This window comes from Anolis carolinensis, chromosome 4 (assembly GCF_035594765.1).
Source record: "Anolis carolinensis isolate JA03-04 chromosome 4, rAnoCar3.1.pri, whole genome shotgun sequence".
Taxonomy (NCBI): domain Eukaryota; kingdom Metazoa; phylum Chordata; class Lepidosauria; order Squamata; family Dactyloidae; genus Anolis; species Anolis carolinensis.
The window spans coordinates 53,836,037-53,851,860 of record NC_085844.1 but is presented as its reverse complement, the minus strand read 5'-3'; positions in this window follow the sequence as shown (position 1 = coordinate 53,851,860).

Sequence of the window (15,824 nt, the reverse complement as noted above, 5' to 3'; positions counted from 1 at the left end):
TCTATTCTATTCTATTCTATTCTATTCTATTCTATTCTATTCTATTCTAGTATATTCTCATACACACTTTAGTTGCCAATAACATATATAAACTGCAGAATGTTGGCAAAGTTATCTCTGGTGTACACCAAGGCATTTCTTGTTACTGAAAGTATAACCCAGGACCTATCCAGACAGTACCTTTATCATAGGAGCTCCCACAGCAATCAGGAGGATGGCCAGACACCGTTCCATGTAAACCCGGGCCCAGGCTGTGGCGCAGGCGGGAGAGCAAGCCAGCTGCAATTAACTGCAATGAATCACTCTGACCAGGAGGTCATGAGTTCGAGGCCTGCTCAGAGCCTATGTTTGTTTGTCTTTGTACTATGTTAAAAGGCATTGAATGTTTGCCTATATGTGTAATGTGATCCGCCCTGAGTCCCCTTCGGGGTGAGAAGGGCGGAATATAAATGCTGTAAATAAAATAAAATAAATAAAACTTGGAAGCAATCGCTACAAAAGGCAAAAAACACGAGATTTCCAGGTGCAGGAAAATCATGTTTTTTTTAGCCAAATATCCGGATCTTTGCATGTCTGTGTGTCCTTACAATTGGAAATCACAGAATCTTTTACCTGGGTTTGTTCCTGGGTTTTAGATGTTTGTTCCTGATTGGTCAGTTCCTAAAAAGAAGGTGACACTTGAGTAGAAGGCAAAAACTGTCCTGGGAAAAGGAACTTTCTCCTTCACCTGTTTAATGAAGTTTGTGGCAGAAAAATGAAGTTCCTGGGTTTCAACAAGTACATTCACATTAAGTAGGACACAATGAAACAGGAGCAGATGCTTTCAAACCAGAAACAGAATGTCATCATTACTGTAATTAATCAGACCTTGTTGTATGGCCATCTATGCAGACAGGTTTCATGGTGTACTTGTGCCAGGGGACAAACAGGATGATATTGCTGGGTCATACATGTTAGTTCCTCATTGGGTGTATGATGATATCATGGGTACAATTTAGTACTACTGGCTGTTGAGACATGGATGTGCTGGAGAAGACTGCAAATACTGAGAGCCAAGGTAATGCAGGAGGCTAATAGGAACAGCCATGTATAACCCAGGAACAGCACCCTATTGTTCCATGTCACAAGTACACAACAAAATCTGTCTGGACAGATGGCCAGGCAGCCAGGCTCTAAAAAGTGTCAATAATGACAAAGTTCTGTTCCTGGATTGAAAGTATGTGTTCCTGTTTCTTTGTGCAGTTCTGACTTGGGTAGAAGTGGTCCTACCCCCATTAGGTTTGTTTGTGTGGCTGATACTTCATGAAATCTCTGAAGAGCACAGTTTTTTTCTGGCTTGGACAAAGAACGGAACTTTTCCAGTGATCCGCATATCTGTATATCTGCATCCCAGGGTTTTTTTAAAAAAAGCTGCCGAGGTTTCTGGTGGAAGTCCCATGGCGAACATCTTGGGAGCCTCTAAATCTCGGAACAAAGCAGCAAGTCTGGACAATGGAGGCAGAAATCCCAGGACTAACAGGTCTGTATGTGGACTCCTTCTGAAGTCCTGGGATTTTTGCCCCTGTTTAAAACCTGTGATTTAGTGCTGTCTGGAAGCGCTCCCAATTTATTTGTAGTCAGAACTTTCAAAGCCTTTCTCAGGATACGGAAGACAGAAAAACTACTCCCTTCTGACAAAATAGTCACTATAACATATAACACCTTTCTTTTCAAGCTGTGACTCTATAAAGAAAAGGCATGAAAAAAACCCCTACAATTACCCGTAATTTAAAGTCAAAGCCATAGAATGAGGAACATTTACAATATTTTTCTGCACTCAGCGAAAAAGGCACAGCGGTTATGTAGGTCAGGGTCTGGAATGGTTTCAAGTGGGAATTGTATAGATCTCTAGATGTTGTCCTGCAACTCCCAACAGACCCAGGTAGCATAAACAATGCTGAGGAATGCCAGGAATTGTATTCAAATAAGATCTGAAGGCTGTGTGATCCCCATCCCAGATTTTAATAAAAGAACAGAAATATACAGAGACCAAAAAACACATTATCATCATTATTTCACATTGTACTATGATTCGCATTTTGTATCAGATATAATTTTATCAGTGGAACCGCATCAAGATGAGCTCTTTTAGATGCCCACTAGTTAAGTGAAGGGTTCAGCATTCACAGTTCACTGCCACTGTGTTGTTGTGATACTGATGGTGGTTATTTCCTCAGATTTATTTTGACTTTCTCATAAGGAGGTAAAAAAGTTAAATAGAATTGTTATAAATTATAATTTATATTATTTGAAAACTGCCTGAGGCTCTTTGAAAACAATCTTCTTTAGGAAAACTAAAAGAAAATAATTAAGTATGAAATAGTGTCAACATGAACATAAAATGTGAAGGCTAATTGATAAATGTCTTTCTTGAAGAGGAAGTGGTGCATAATATAATATTACATGAATATGTAAGGACAACATGCATGGATACATATGATTATAGTTGAATTCTGGGATAATTTAGATTTCAGAGAATATTTAAACACAATAAAATAGTAATAATCAATAACACTCTTCAAAATACAACAACAGTAGAGATTTCTAAGCCTGATCAACATTTCTAGTTGGCTTAAAAGGACTTCCCCTGATGCTGAAAAGTTTTCAGACTGAGTCTTTATTTGACCTCTTGTTAATAGCTGTGCTTGATCTGTGTCAACTGCCATATGGACCATATGGGTCTTTCTGGGAAATGGGATGTGAAAGGACATTATTAGTCAATGTGGAAGGAGAAGTAAAGATCCAAAAGCTTTTAAGAACCAATACTTTCTTAAAACACCTTCCCATTTCAAACAGTTGTCAAAGGTATGTAGGAAAACTATTGGTGTGTGTGTGTGTGTGGGGGGGGGGGAATTTCCATTTTTGTTAAAAGTGACAGGATCCAGTGGAAGTTGCACCATAGCATCCTGGCCAATTGTTGCAAAAAAGTGTCACCGTTGTTGTAGAAATACCACTACAAATACTATAATGAAAGTCATTCTTGTTATTGCTTATTATTATACAGCAATATTTCTGAACAGGGTTGTGCTTGATGTAAAATATTCATGCTGAAAATAAATAATTGCTTTTCCCTGCCACATTTAATACCAGAAGTGATTATATCTCTATATAGTATGTTGAATAATTTCATTAAAATCTCTAGTCAGGCTGATTGTATGCATACAATATTGTGCATTTCTAATTCTTATAACCCCTTTTGGTCTGTTCCAGGTAGGCTCCATATGTTCACAGATGCAAACTGTGGCATGCATATCCCAACTGGATTAGAAACTGTGTTTTTAATCAGAGCGGTGTGTATGTTCCTTACTCACACCCACCTAATAGGATCACAGTCCTGGAGCCTGGTTATAAACCTGATTACTGAGTCAAGTAGCTGTTTATGGTAATGACAGTCAATCTGGTACCCCTCATACCACATTCATATACATGTTAACAAATATTGGCACAGATTTACATAGAATTTACACATGCTAGCATATGTAAATATGAATTGAGAAATTGTTATGTAAATAGAAATGCAATGCAATTCTATACAATAAAGAAACTTAAAATGAAATGATCCTTGAGCCTTTTCAATTGACTGTGTAGATGCTGATAACAGATCATAGACACCATCTTGGAATGAGAGAAAAGTTTTCTGTTATCTCTGAATTCTGAATAATTGTAAGCTGCCTTGAGTCCCCTTCTGGGTAGAGCAGTGGTTCTCAACCTGGGGTTCCCAGATGTTTTTGGCGTTCAACTCCCAGAAATCCTAACAGCTGATTAACTGGTGGGAATTTCTGGGTGTTTTAGGCCAAAAACATCTGGGGACCCCAGGTTGAGAACTACTGGGGGAGAGAAAGGCGGGATATAAATAGAGTAAATAAATGAATAAATAAATCTCTAAACTAGAGCTGAACTGGATAGCCATTCTATCCTCCACACCAAGAACTAATTATTGCTTTGTAAACATGGCATTGTGAATATTACCGTTATTCTTGTGTGGAACTAGTATTGGATCAGAACCCCTACATTTGTTAGTGTTTGTTTTTGTTTTGTTTTGTTTTACATTGTCTTCAACAAATACTTTCATTTTAGTTTGATTTTCTGGTTCCAAAAGGCATGAATTATTATGGTAGGTCCAGGAATGTGACAGCCATAGATGAATGCTTGTAAAGATCCCAAGTATAGATTTTGATCAGAACTTGAAGAATGACTTCGTCTACACCCTTGGATCGAGTAATGAACTGCTCCTTCATCTTCAAGTCTTCATGCTGAAGAGACAATCTCTTATCAAGAACATCCAAGTAAAAGGTCTGAACGTAGATAGAAAAATTAACCACTGGGCTGAAGCATTCTTTTTCATGTAAAACTTTTACTTAAAATGGAAGTGAACTTGCAATCCCATTAATTTTGGTCCATGGTTCATCATACAAAGATCCAATCTAGGACTGGAGATAAATGAATGAGTAATAATGCAGGTTTGTGTTTACTAATCTTATTTTAAATGTATGGATTTCATTCTCAACTAGAAACTATGTGATCAATAAAAAAATGTTTCAATACTCATTACTAAATTGGGGGCTGGGGGGTGGGATCGTTTCTAAAGTGTTTCTAAAATACGTAAGGTGTCTGTATTGTAACTATAATGATATAACAAAAAATTGTTGAGTAATTGCACAAGTGGGGAAGCTTCTGGTGCTTCTTTCTCCCTCATTTTTAGAGCTATTGGGATGAAACTTGCTACAATGGTAGAACACATCTACCAGTGTCCCCCCCCCCTTGTTTCAGAGGCAGTTGTATATCTGGAAGATGTCCAGAGGAGGGGAACTAAAATGATCAAAGATCTGGAGACCATGCCCTATGAGGAGTGCTTTAAAGAACTGGGTATGTTTAGCTTGCAGAAGAGAAGGTTGAGAGAAGAAATGATAGCCATGTATAAATATGTGAAAGGAAGAGAGAGCAGGCTTGTTTTCTGCTGCCCTGGAAACTAGGACTTGGAGTAATGGGCTCAAATTACAGGAAAGGAGATTCCACCTGAACATTAGGAAGAACTTCCTGACTATAAGAGCTGTTCAGCAGTGGAACTCTCTGCCTCAGAGTGTGGTGGATGCTCCTTCCTTGGAGCCTTTTAAACGGGCTGGATGACCATCTGTCAGGGGTAATTGGATTGTGCTTTTTCTGCATGGCAGGGGGTTGGACTAGATGGCTCATGTGGTCTCTTCCAACTCTATTATTCTATGATTGATTCTTGATTTGATGCAGCTTTTGCACATTTTGCAGTCCTTCTGTAGATATAACATAACACTGCACTAAGAGAATTCCAAGTTTTTTTCTTTGAACCCAAGAAAGCTAATTGCAGTTTTCAAGTCCTGTTTTATTTTATACTTTGGCAATCCCCTCTGTGTGTTGTTTATAACACAGTGCTTTGAGCACATGCTGTTTAAAAAGATGTATTGCATTTAAGCTTTCCACAATAAATATAGTGTTGCAAACCACCCTGGATGCCTTGCAAAGAAACAGTGGATCATACGCAAGAGAAAGTGGTATCTGACAGAATCTTTTCGATTTACCTTTAATTTGCAGCTATAATGAAATGGAACATATTATATGGCTGGTTAATATTTATTTTTCTGAGTAGGTAGACTTAGGTGAGGTAGACGAAAAGGAAATCTGCACTTGGCTAACAAATCAATTTTACATTAGCAAAACCAGTATCTTCTTGGTGAATGTATGTATGTAAATTACTAACTTTCAAAGCACCCAAGGGAATGTGTTTCATCCTATAACTTAAATACTAATGAAATCAACTGAAAATGATAGTCATTAGTCAGCTGTGCCTTGATAGGGTTCCCTGTGGACTAATATGAATTCATCATTAGAAATGGGTTCTCTCATAGTCCAAGAGAGCATTTAATCCTTCTGCAAAGCAGATTCAAATTTAATGTTTAATATGTGCTCCCACTCCATTTCAGATCCTTTTGTATTTCTATATCTTCAGTACTTTTCCTGCTAATCTTTCTAAAACCACTATATTTCCTTCCTGCCGCCTCTTACATATTTTCAGTTTTCTGTGTGCATTTTGCTCATCACTGTGGGAAACAGAAATTTCCAAATTAACCATAACATTGTAAAAGTGTATGGGAGATGACTATCACCACTCCAACATCCCTAGATAATATTGTGACTTAAACCTATTTATGTGATTCAGCTGTGCAGGTCAAAGAGGTTGGCCCAAAAGAAGAATGACCAGGTGTAGGACTTTTGCAGAGACAGCATCAAAACTGGGCATTTGCAACAGTAACTTGTTGGAAGCAATAGCCATGGAGGATGTTTCAGCTGGTGATCTTGAGTCTTGGATCTTGGACTTTGTGTATTGGCCAATTGGTGATCTTGTGTTTTGGTGATCGGACCTAACTCTTGGACTACTCTCTGTGCCTGCTACTTTGTTTGGACTGCCTCTGTGGATTACCCTGGACTTTGTATATTGCATAGTTGATGAGTCTTGTGTGTTTTTGACCCTCAGATCGGACTCTTGGAATTCCCTTTGTGACTAATACTCTGTGTGTACTGCTTCTGTGATGACCTTGAGCTGCCTCTGACTGTTCTTGTAAGCAATGGCTGTATCTTTTTGATGATATATCTGCTTATTTATTTCACCATTTGTATATATTAGTATAAAGACATCTAAAACGTTGCTTGCTTAATCTATTGTGAATTTTACTATGGATCCCATTTTCTCCCTCAGCTTCTCCTGTAGAATTCATGTCACTGTGAGGGTTTTTTTTTTTTAAAAAAAAATCCTGGCTTTGAATTGAAGTTTGAGCTATGGTTTCAACTCCATCCCCCAAGGATTTAATTTAGAAATGTCTTGATTAGTTTTGCCATGCTACAATTTTTATTTGTAGGACTTGTGAGGCAATGCCGATCTCTAGTAAGTAGTCCCTCTCTAAAAAGAACACCATGATATCAGAAGCCAAACCTCTCCCATTGGCTCAATCTGTATAGCCAGTTATTTAAACTTTGCATTCTCCTGCCCCTGTGTTGCCCTCTATCTTTCATTAGCAGAACTGGTGAGACTACTAGATGTGCTTCTCAACTCTTCACCTTTCTGTTTATAGCATCATAGTCTGGGGTGATCTGCTCAAAGGCAGTTTTGTTGGCACCTACATGAACAAGGAGAAAGGGATCCTGATCTATGTTCTTGATGAGTTTTGGCAAGTTGGCAGTGGCATCCTGGACATGTGCACCAGGGAGACAGCACACTTCCCAATTCATCTTGTCAGGCTGGCACACAGGTGCCTCTATACCCATAAACTGTAAGTACACAACCACAAGCACCTTTCTTTCCTTCTTGCTGCAGCTGGCAGTTACATTGAATCCTTCCTTAGTATGCAGCATCCCTTGTTCTCACTTTACTGTTTGAGCATTTTCACTGCCCCAATCCTCATGATCACTTCATTGGAGCAGTTCTGAATCTATTATGTGTGGTCTGCTTCTGATAGCAATGGTCCTCCAAGATGCTTTGTCACTATTATAATCCTTTTCACTTTTCTTGCTGTTTCTTCCTGCAGATTTATTTATTTATTTACAGCATTTATATTCCGCCCTTCTCGCCCTGAAGGGGACTCAGGGCAGATCACATTACACATATAGGCAAACATTCAATGCCTTTTAACATAGAACAAAGACAAACAAACATAGGCTCCGAGCGGGCCTCGAACTCATGACCTCCTGGTCAGAGTGGTTCATTGCAGTTAATTGCAGCTGGCTTGCTCTCCCACCTGCGCCACAGCCCGGGCCACTTTTCCAACATAAACGGGCCGGCAGAAGGTTGGATAAGCGAAGATGTTGGATAATATGGAGGGATTAAGGAAAAGCCTATTAAACATTAAATTATGTTATGATTATATAAATTAAGCACTAAAAACATCATGTTTTACAACAAATCAACAGAAAAAGCAGTCCAAAAGATGGTAACGTTATGTAGTAACTACTGTATTTATGAATTTAGCACCTGTAAAGGAATTGTAAAAATTGATTCTGTAAGGAATTGTAAAAATGTTTTTAACTGACTTTATCCTGTTAAGTTTTCATTGTTCGATACATTGTTAACTTGTTTAAATTTCTGATACTACTTTAATTTTTGGGGAAAAAAATGGTTGAACTGATTTTAAGGTATGTCACCCTTGGATATGGAGAAATATTTTTATCAGTCAGTCCACATCTGTGAAAATGTCTCTCTCACATGATTGGTGACAGGTACTAGTAAGAACAGGTGCAGAGGTTCTTGAGACATGTCAGCCAACACTGTTGCAACAACAATCTATGTAGGTTTGTTAAGCCTCATGCTGATACACCAGGGAGGTTCAGAATTGAGTTACACCTGAGAAGGATTACTTGTGAAAAGAGTTGCAGGAAATAAGCATTTTCTGAATTGCTGACTATAAGTAAAAATGCACCTGTTTGCATTATAACCCATAGGCCTTACTTTTGAGTAAACATGTTTAATATTTGAGCAATTAGTCAATGGTTTGATATGTACAACAGATATTTCTTGGTTGTTGTCAAAAAAGCAGAAGAGTATGCCCTGAAGCAAATGTTTGAGCTTTAAACAGCAAAAGTCTCCGGTCTTTCCATTTTACGTCACAAATCTTTGGCTGACATTTGACTGTCAGCATGTTTAGTAGTCCCTGTTCTCCTGTCTTTAAGAGAAGCATAATCTGAAAACATTAGCAAGTGATAGTGCTTGCCTTCGTTCTTAAAAAAGACAAATGCAGCAACTACAAGAAAGCAAGACTGTAGATGGACAAGTAATTTCCATTCCAATCAGATTTGTTTATCAGTTTATCAGTTTAGTTACATTGTTGATGCATGGCATGAATACACTGAAAAAGTACTCTGGGCAGCTTACAACAACTATAAAGACTGTTATCTATGATGCTAAAACCTTAGTACCTAATATAGCATCAAAGTAGAATATGCACCCAAACAGTAGGACCCATAGCATCAAAATTTAGTAATTCTCCTTGTGCCAGTGCATCTAGACTGTAGAATCAATGCAGTTTGACAGTGCTTTAACTTTCATGGCTCAATGCTCTGAAATCATGGGAGTTATAGCTTGGTGAGGCACCAGCACTGTTTGGCAAAGAAGGTTAAAGAAATTGTCAAATTTCATTAATTCTACACTGTAGATGCACCCTATGGAGGTGATGGGAATTATTTGACTGTCATGTGGCCACCACTAAAAGGGTTTTCTTCTCAGTAGTCATTCATTGCACTTTATTTGATTGTATGGCTTCAGGAAAGCCTAAGTAAATGAGGTCCCAAAAGATACAGTAGACGTGGAAAAATATTTTTCCTTTATAACTGAAAGTCTAATATTTTTCCAAATGGATCTTCAAAACTTCCTTTTCATTGAGTCTCCATTTTGCAAAAATGGTTGCAATGAGCCTTTACACTAATGCTGACTTTAGTTTTGTGACTGAATTGTTTTGATGTATTTTACATTTGTTTCATGTTATTTAAATTATGTTTGTAAGCTATTTTGAGAGGGTTATTTGTTTCTTAAGCAAACAAACAACTACATATCTCCTTTCCCCAAAACAAATTACAATGAACTAGATTTTTAAACCAGTCAACTGACCCATTTTAAAAGAAAGCTAAAGGAAAGTCAGAGAATCATTACCTTTCTTCCCCTTGTCTAGAAACACATAGTTTGATAATGTAGCCTTTCTACGACCATTTGTGAATTATTTTCCCACATTAGTTATATACACTGTCATGTTTAAGTGAGGAATTTCTATTTCAGACATGTGGCTGTGAACTTGTATCATGAGACAAATGACTGCTTGTGTTATCGAGCAATTTAGAGCAGTATTGGATAGTGAGATCCAGCTGTGGGTTAAGCCTGGTGAGAAAAAGGAGCCAATAATTTCCAGAATATATCTCACCAAGTTGAATCAGAAGCCACCAAGGTTTTTTATTTAATATCAGCTGAAAGTGATGCCAGCCCGCGGGGTCCCAAAGCAAAGGCTTATGGGCTAGATTTAGCCCTCCAAGGTAATTTACCTGCTCCCCCACCCCAAACATTAGATTTAGGGTCACACTAAATCTAAAATGGCTTTGAGGCACAAAACAGCAATAATCCTAATTAATTTAACTATCTCATCAGCTAAAAGCAGGTCCACACTGCTCATTAAAATACTAGCAAGTTTATGTTGGTTACAATGGTTCTTCATTTTAAATATTGCATTGTTCTTCCATGGTTTCTTGCACTACAAATAAGATATGTGTTCATGTATTTTTCAAACTATAGTCGGGGGCCCCAATGGTCTGAGGGACCATGAACTGGCCCTTGCTTTATAAGTTTGAGGGCCCCTATGTTAGGGTCATATCCATGCAGAAACTATGACAGCTGTACTTGAATTCTGAAGGTGGTGGTATATCACCAAAAATTTCTTTGTAGTCTGGTGTTGTAGTTTGACCCTACCTCAATAAAAAGCCTGGATTACTCTTGACCAACCCTGGTTACTCTGGCTTTATTGCCTATTGGAAAATATTATTTTGTTTCTTCCAAATGGTTTAGTACCTTGGATAATTCCTTTGAAGTTCACCATCCTAATGACATGAGAGATTCCACCGGATAGTGGGAATAGCATTCTGATGGTAATAGCTGTTCGACAATGTAATAGGCTGCCTTGCAGTATGGTGGAATATCCTTCTCTGGTGGTTTTTAAACAGAGACTAAATGGACATCTGTTGGGAGTGCTTTAATTGTCTGTTTCAGCATGGCAGAAGGCTGGAATGGATGGTCCTTGTGGTCTCTTCTAGTTCTATGATTCTTACACTGCCACTATTTATTCACATCCTCTTCTATACATAAAGAGGGCCAGGAATCCAAACAGGTAGATAATAGGGATGAAATCCTTCGCCAATTATCTTGCCAAAGATAGCAACAAATATTTACAGCAATTTTCCTCCCACTGCAAGAAAGTCTTTAAAAAATAGCAGTTTTCAAATACTCTTTGTAAATCAGGACTTATTCTGTGCAAAATTTGCATGAGGCTGTTTATTCACAGGAAACATTTTCTGCATGGCAAACAAAATTTCAACACAGAAATACCTTTGCATAAAATGCCATTTTCTACACAGAAAATTTTCCATGCTATTCCACCCTGTAAATTTATTTATTGATGCAGAAGAAATTTCTAGTTATATCGTTTTCTGCGCAGAAACTGTATTTTTTTTACATAGAAACTAGTATTTCTAGTGAGAAATTTATATTTTCTGTACAGAAAATATTGTGCTCTACACAAAACAACCATGTATAAATTTTGCATGGAATAAGTCCTGAACTGTGAGGATTATCAACACTCAAAGAGATTCTTCCTGTCATGGTTTCTCAACAATCAAAACGTATTTCTTGATCATGTTTTGAATGTTTTTGAATATTATTTCCATTCATAGAAGATAACTGAGCTAGGTCTGAACCTCAGATTATGAGGGGCAATGCAGAATGGGTTCAGGGAGTAATACCCCAATTCCTCCCATTCATCAGCCATTTAAGGAAAGTTAAGTTTTCTAGTTGCACTAGACAAGATTGTTTTTATTATATTTGAATATATTCTCAATAGCAAATTAGCTCCAGTCATTCCAAAGATGGGGCAGGAGGAGAGGCAGCTGCCATTTCCATCATTTATTGTACTCTCTAAAATGCATCAGGACAAGGTAATGGCTGGCATTATATTGATAATTATGGTGGTGTAAGTCAGATATACAGCGTTGTAGCTCACTTCTTTTTGTCACTCTGGATCTTGGGATTCACTACCAAACTTTTCAATGGCTGCCCTCCCCTGCTACCTGTTGTCATTCAATTCTGTGGAGAGTGATAAAAATGCCATGTTTTTAATTTGATAATTGTGATCTTGAATTTGTTACTTGCTCTAAAGTATAAACTAAAGTTGGATTATTTATTCAAGTAATTTATTTGACACCTACCATGAATGAAATGAAAGCCCAATTTTTCTGGACCTAGACACAGTACATTCCCAAGCAGATCAGATGTTAAAGTTCACTAATATGGTCATTCATTATAAAAGATTGTCCCTTTCTTTAAGCATTAGTTCAATTCACTTTGATTCCAGAAACTATTCATTTTTCATCTCCCAAGTTTTCATTTTCAGGCTTCATGTCAGAAAGTTTTCTTAAATATTGGGAAAGACACCATTAAAATCCTGCGCCTAGATCAAGTGATGTTTAAATCCATTTAATTGCATATCTTTCTGTATTAGTTCTGCTTAAAAATCCAATTCAAACGTGCATGTCATCATTATGGCCATTTCAGTATGATAGAAGTGACAATAGTTGTTTCCAACCTGTAATTAGGACATGCAAAAATCTTCACTATAAACAGAATTTTAATACCCTTGACATCATCAGAAGAAAGATTTTATTTTATGGATTGCTTTTATCCTATTCTGAGCAGCAAGCATGAGCTGGTACCTTTATAAAAGAGCAGTGGAACAATGACAGGATCGTATCTGCCAGCATTCAATGTGTTTCCGATCCAAATCTTCACCAGCATCAATTAGTCCTAGAATAGTAACAAAGACACTAGAAAATCTAATACAATATATGCCATCTTTTCCAATCTAGTGTCTATTAATCAGCTTCACTAATTTGATTATCTCTATTTGTCTTCATATACATTTTTAGACTGGCATTTTCTTTTAGGAGATCATTGTTTGAAATGTAGGCTAGCTTCCTATTAGAGAGTTACAAAGCGTAAGCTCAACAAAAGGTACAAGTCACCATTTTAGAGATTGCGTGGCCCAGAATCCCCTCTCATGTAATGACCAATGTTTTCCTGTATTTTGCATGCTGCTCAACTCTGATATGGTCGTATAGTGCCCACTGAAGTGCAGGGAATGTATAAAAATATAGGGATTAGGATCTGAAATGTCTGAGAAATGTCCCTTTAGTCAGCCACACAATCATGACATAATACTAGGAAATGGTATAGGTAGCCAATTTTTCTTCCTATTGAGCCACAGCCTCACATGTCAGAACACCCAAAATGATGTGATATCATGTCAGTATGCCATTTTGGCCAATTCTTTGTTTGTTTTATGAAAGTTTTTTGGTGGGCGGGGGTCTCCACTTTCCACATTGGAGTGAGCAGAATGCTAAATGTGAGCGTATAAGAACCAGAGCCATGAACGGTGGTTTACATCTGCCTCCAGAACTTTCATGCTGCATCTTCATGATGTAGGATCTCTGCATTTGTTTTGAAGAATGAAAACAATCCACCACCTGATGGCTCTTGGTATATGTTTTCCTTTGTAAATGTGACAGAGGAAAAAAGGTTGCCCTCATGCTCATTTTCTGTTCACACTCGAATGGCAGGCTGTCAAATACTATCAGATATTAAATTAAGCAAGGGCATTTTCAGCAAAATTGATTTTTTGAGTCTCTGGAATCCTTGAAATCACTCAGAGTCCTTGTTGCCTGGCAGGTACCCCATTAATCTTTATAGGGCCCTATTGACATTGCTGGTTGCAACTTTCCTGCTCTGCTTTCATGGCAGGCTTAAATAGACCACAAAGGGGGAAAGGATTCAATTTTAATTTTAAAAAATCCACCTTTACCTTCTTAAATCAGAATTGATATCAAAAGGTTTTGTAAAGAAAGTGATGTAAATTGCAAGGCCAGTTCTAGGGACAAACAAGTCTTGTTCCAGGAAGAAACTTTGCTTTTAGTATCTTTGAAGGTGTACAATCAACATTTCTTTTATGATAGATAACTATAGTATTTAGTGTATACTACTAATCTGGTAACACAATTAATAACTTTAAGATCTGTATATAGTTGACTGCCACCAAGAGTAGAAAAAATAGAGTTTGAATAAATTAATTGATAAAATATGAAAATGGTACACTCACTATGCAAATCTGGAAGAGAAGAAGGGACAATATAATAAGATAAAGGAAATCAATGCAGATCTTGAAGAATAATCTTTTTCTCTTGTTAGAGAAAATATTAAACTTGGATTTCTCCCCTTTTACTTCACTTTTCTCCTATACTAAAGAATATGTATAATGATACACACCCTCTCTGTGTCTTCAATGATACAATAGACTCAGGTGTAGAATTATTTAACTAACATGGCTCCATTACTTACATACTATGTTCTTTTATATTCTAGGGTTGTCCAAATATTCGTTATGTTTCTCGTTTCGTAATTATTTCGGATTGTTCTTGTTTTTTGAAACGAGTATTGAAACATTTTCCCTGGGTGCAACTGGCAATGTTATTCGAACCATCATTGGCCCATTCTCTAATTGTTTCTTAAAATTTTCGTTAATTTTTTTCCTTCCAAATTTTTTTAAACATTTTTTTAAAAATATTATTTATTTATTTTTTTGTTTCTGCAACCTAACATGAATGGGAGCCTAGCGCAGGCTAACATGGCCGCTCCCTGGCCAATCAGAGTCTTCCACGATGGCTGCCAAAGGTGGGGGCTAGTGTCCTCCGTGTCCACGTGGAGGATCTCTATAAAAATCCCCAACCGCAGCCGACCAAAGCCATTCTGGGTTGGGATACCGAGTAGAGAGGGTGTTTGGCGCGTGCTGGGAAGCTGCTGCTTGCTTGTTTGGGGGAGAGAGGGCTAACTGGGGGTAGAGTGTTTCTGTTGTTGCTGGTTCGATATTGTGTTTTTTGGGGGGGGGAATTGGCTGGGGGCTTGGGGCAGAGTCCTTGCTGTGGCTGGCTTTAGGGAACTTTTTTTTCCCAAAGGACGTCTGCGTCCCTGCTAGTGCTGAGCTTGGGGTGCTTTCCATCTACTCCTGTGGGAGACCTTTTGCCTTTCTGTTTTCTTTTTTGGAATTTAGCAATCACCACATCAGCCCTTCTTTGCAATCCTGAAAGGGGAGGGGGACTTGAAAATAATAGTTTCCAAAGGACGTCTGCATTCCTGCAAGTGCATTGCTTCCCTCCTGCTCCATTTGTAATCCCAAGCCCCCGGGCTGAGTGTTATTGCAGCAATCACAAAGACACACATTGTTTTCAAACTTAAAGGGTACGTTGGAAGAAATAGTTTCCAAAGGACGTGGGGCACCCGCCAAGGCATTGCTTCCCTCACACTCCATTTCTATTCCCAAGCCTTGGGCTGAGTTTTATTTCTGCAATCACAAAGTCAGACATTGATTTGATTCAATAGAGGGTCCACAGCAATTTATAGTTTCCAAAGGACGTTGCCAATCCTGTCAAGGCATTGCTTGGCATGTGCTGCATTTCTAATCCAAAGTCTACACAAGTAGAAGAGGGACTTTTACAGTGATAAGAACCCAATTGAACAGGAAATAAGACTTTCAAACCAGGAACAGTTTTCTTCAAATATTGAAAAATAGTGTATTATAAAAAGTTATGAAAATTCGCCAAAAATCATAGGAGACAGGAAACATTATGCAATTTGTTGAACAAAGAGTGTGGAATGTGTTCTCCCACTGTACCAAATTTGATGAGAATAGCTCAAGAAATGAGGGCGGGAGACCCCCAGAAAAGTCCCCCCCCTCGGTTTCCTGTTTTTTGGCGATTGCGCATGCGCGTCCGCCATTTTAGAAACATTTTAGAAACATTACGAATTTTCGGAAATATCCGAAAATTTTGGGTGAAACATTAAGAAATAATTTCTGTATCGAAGAGCCGGCACCCCCTACTTTAGAAACGAGAATTGAAACATTTTTTCCATCTATCGGACAAGCCTATTATATTCCCCATCTTTCCCTTCTTTTTCCTTTTTTACT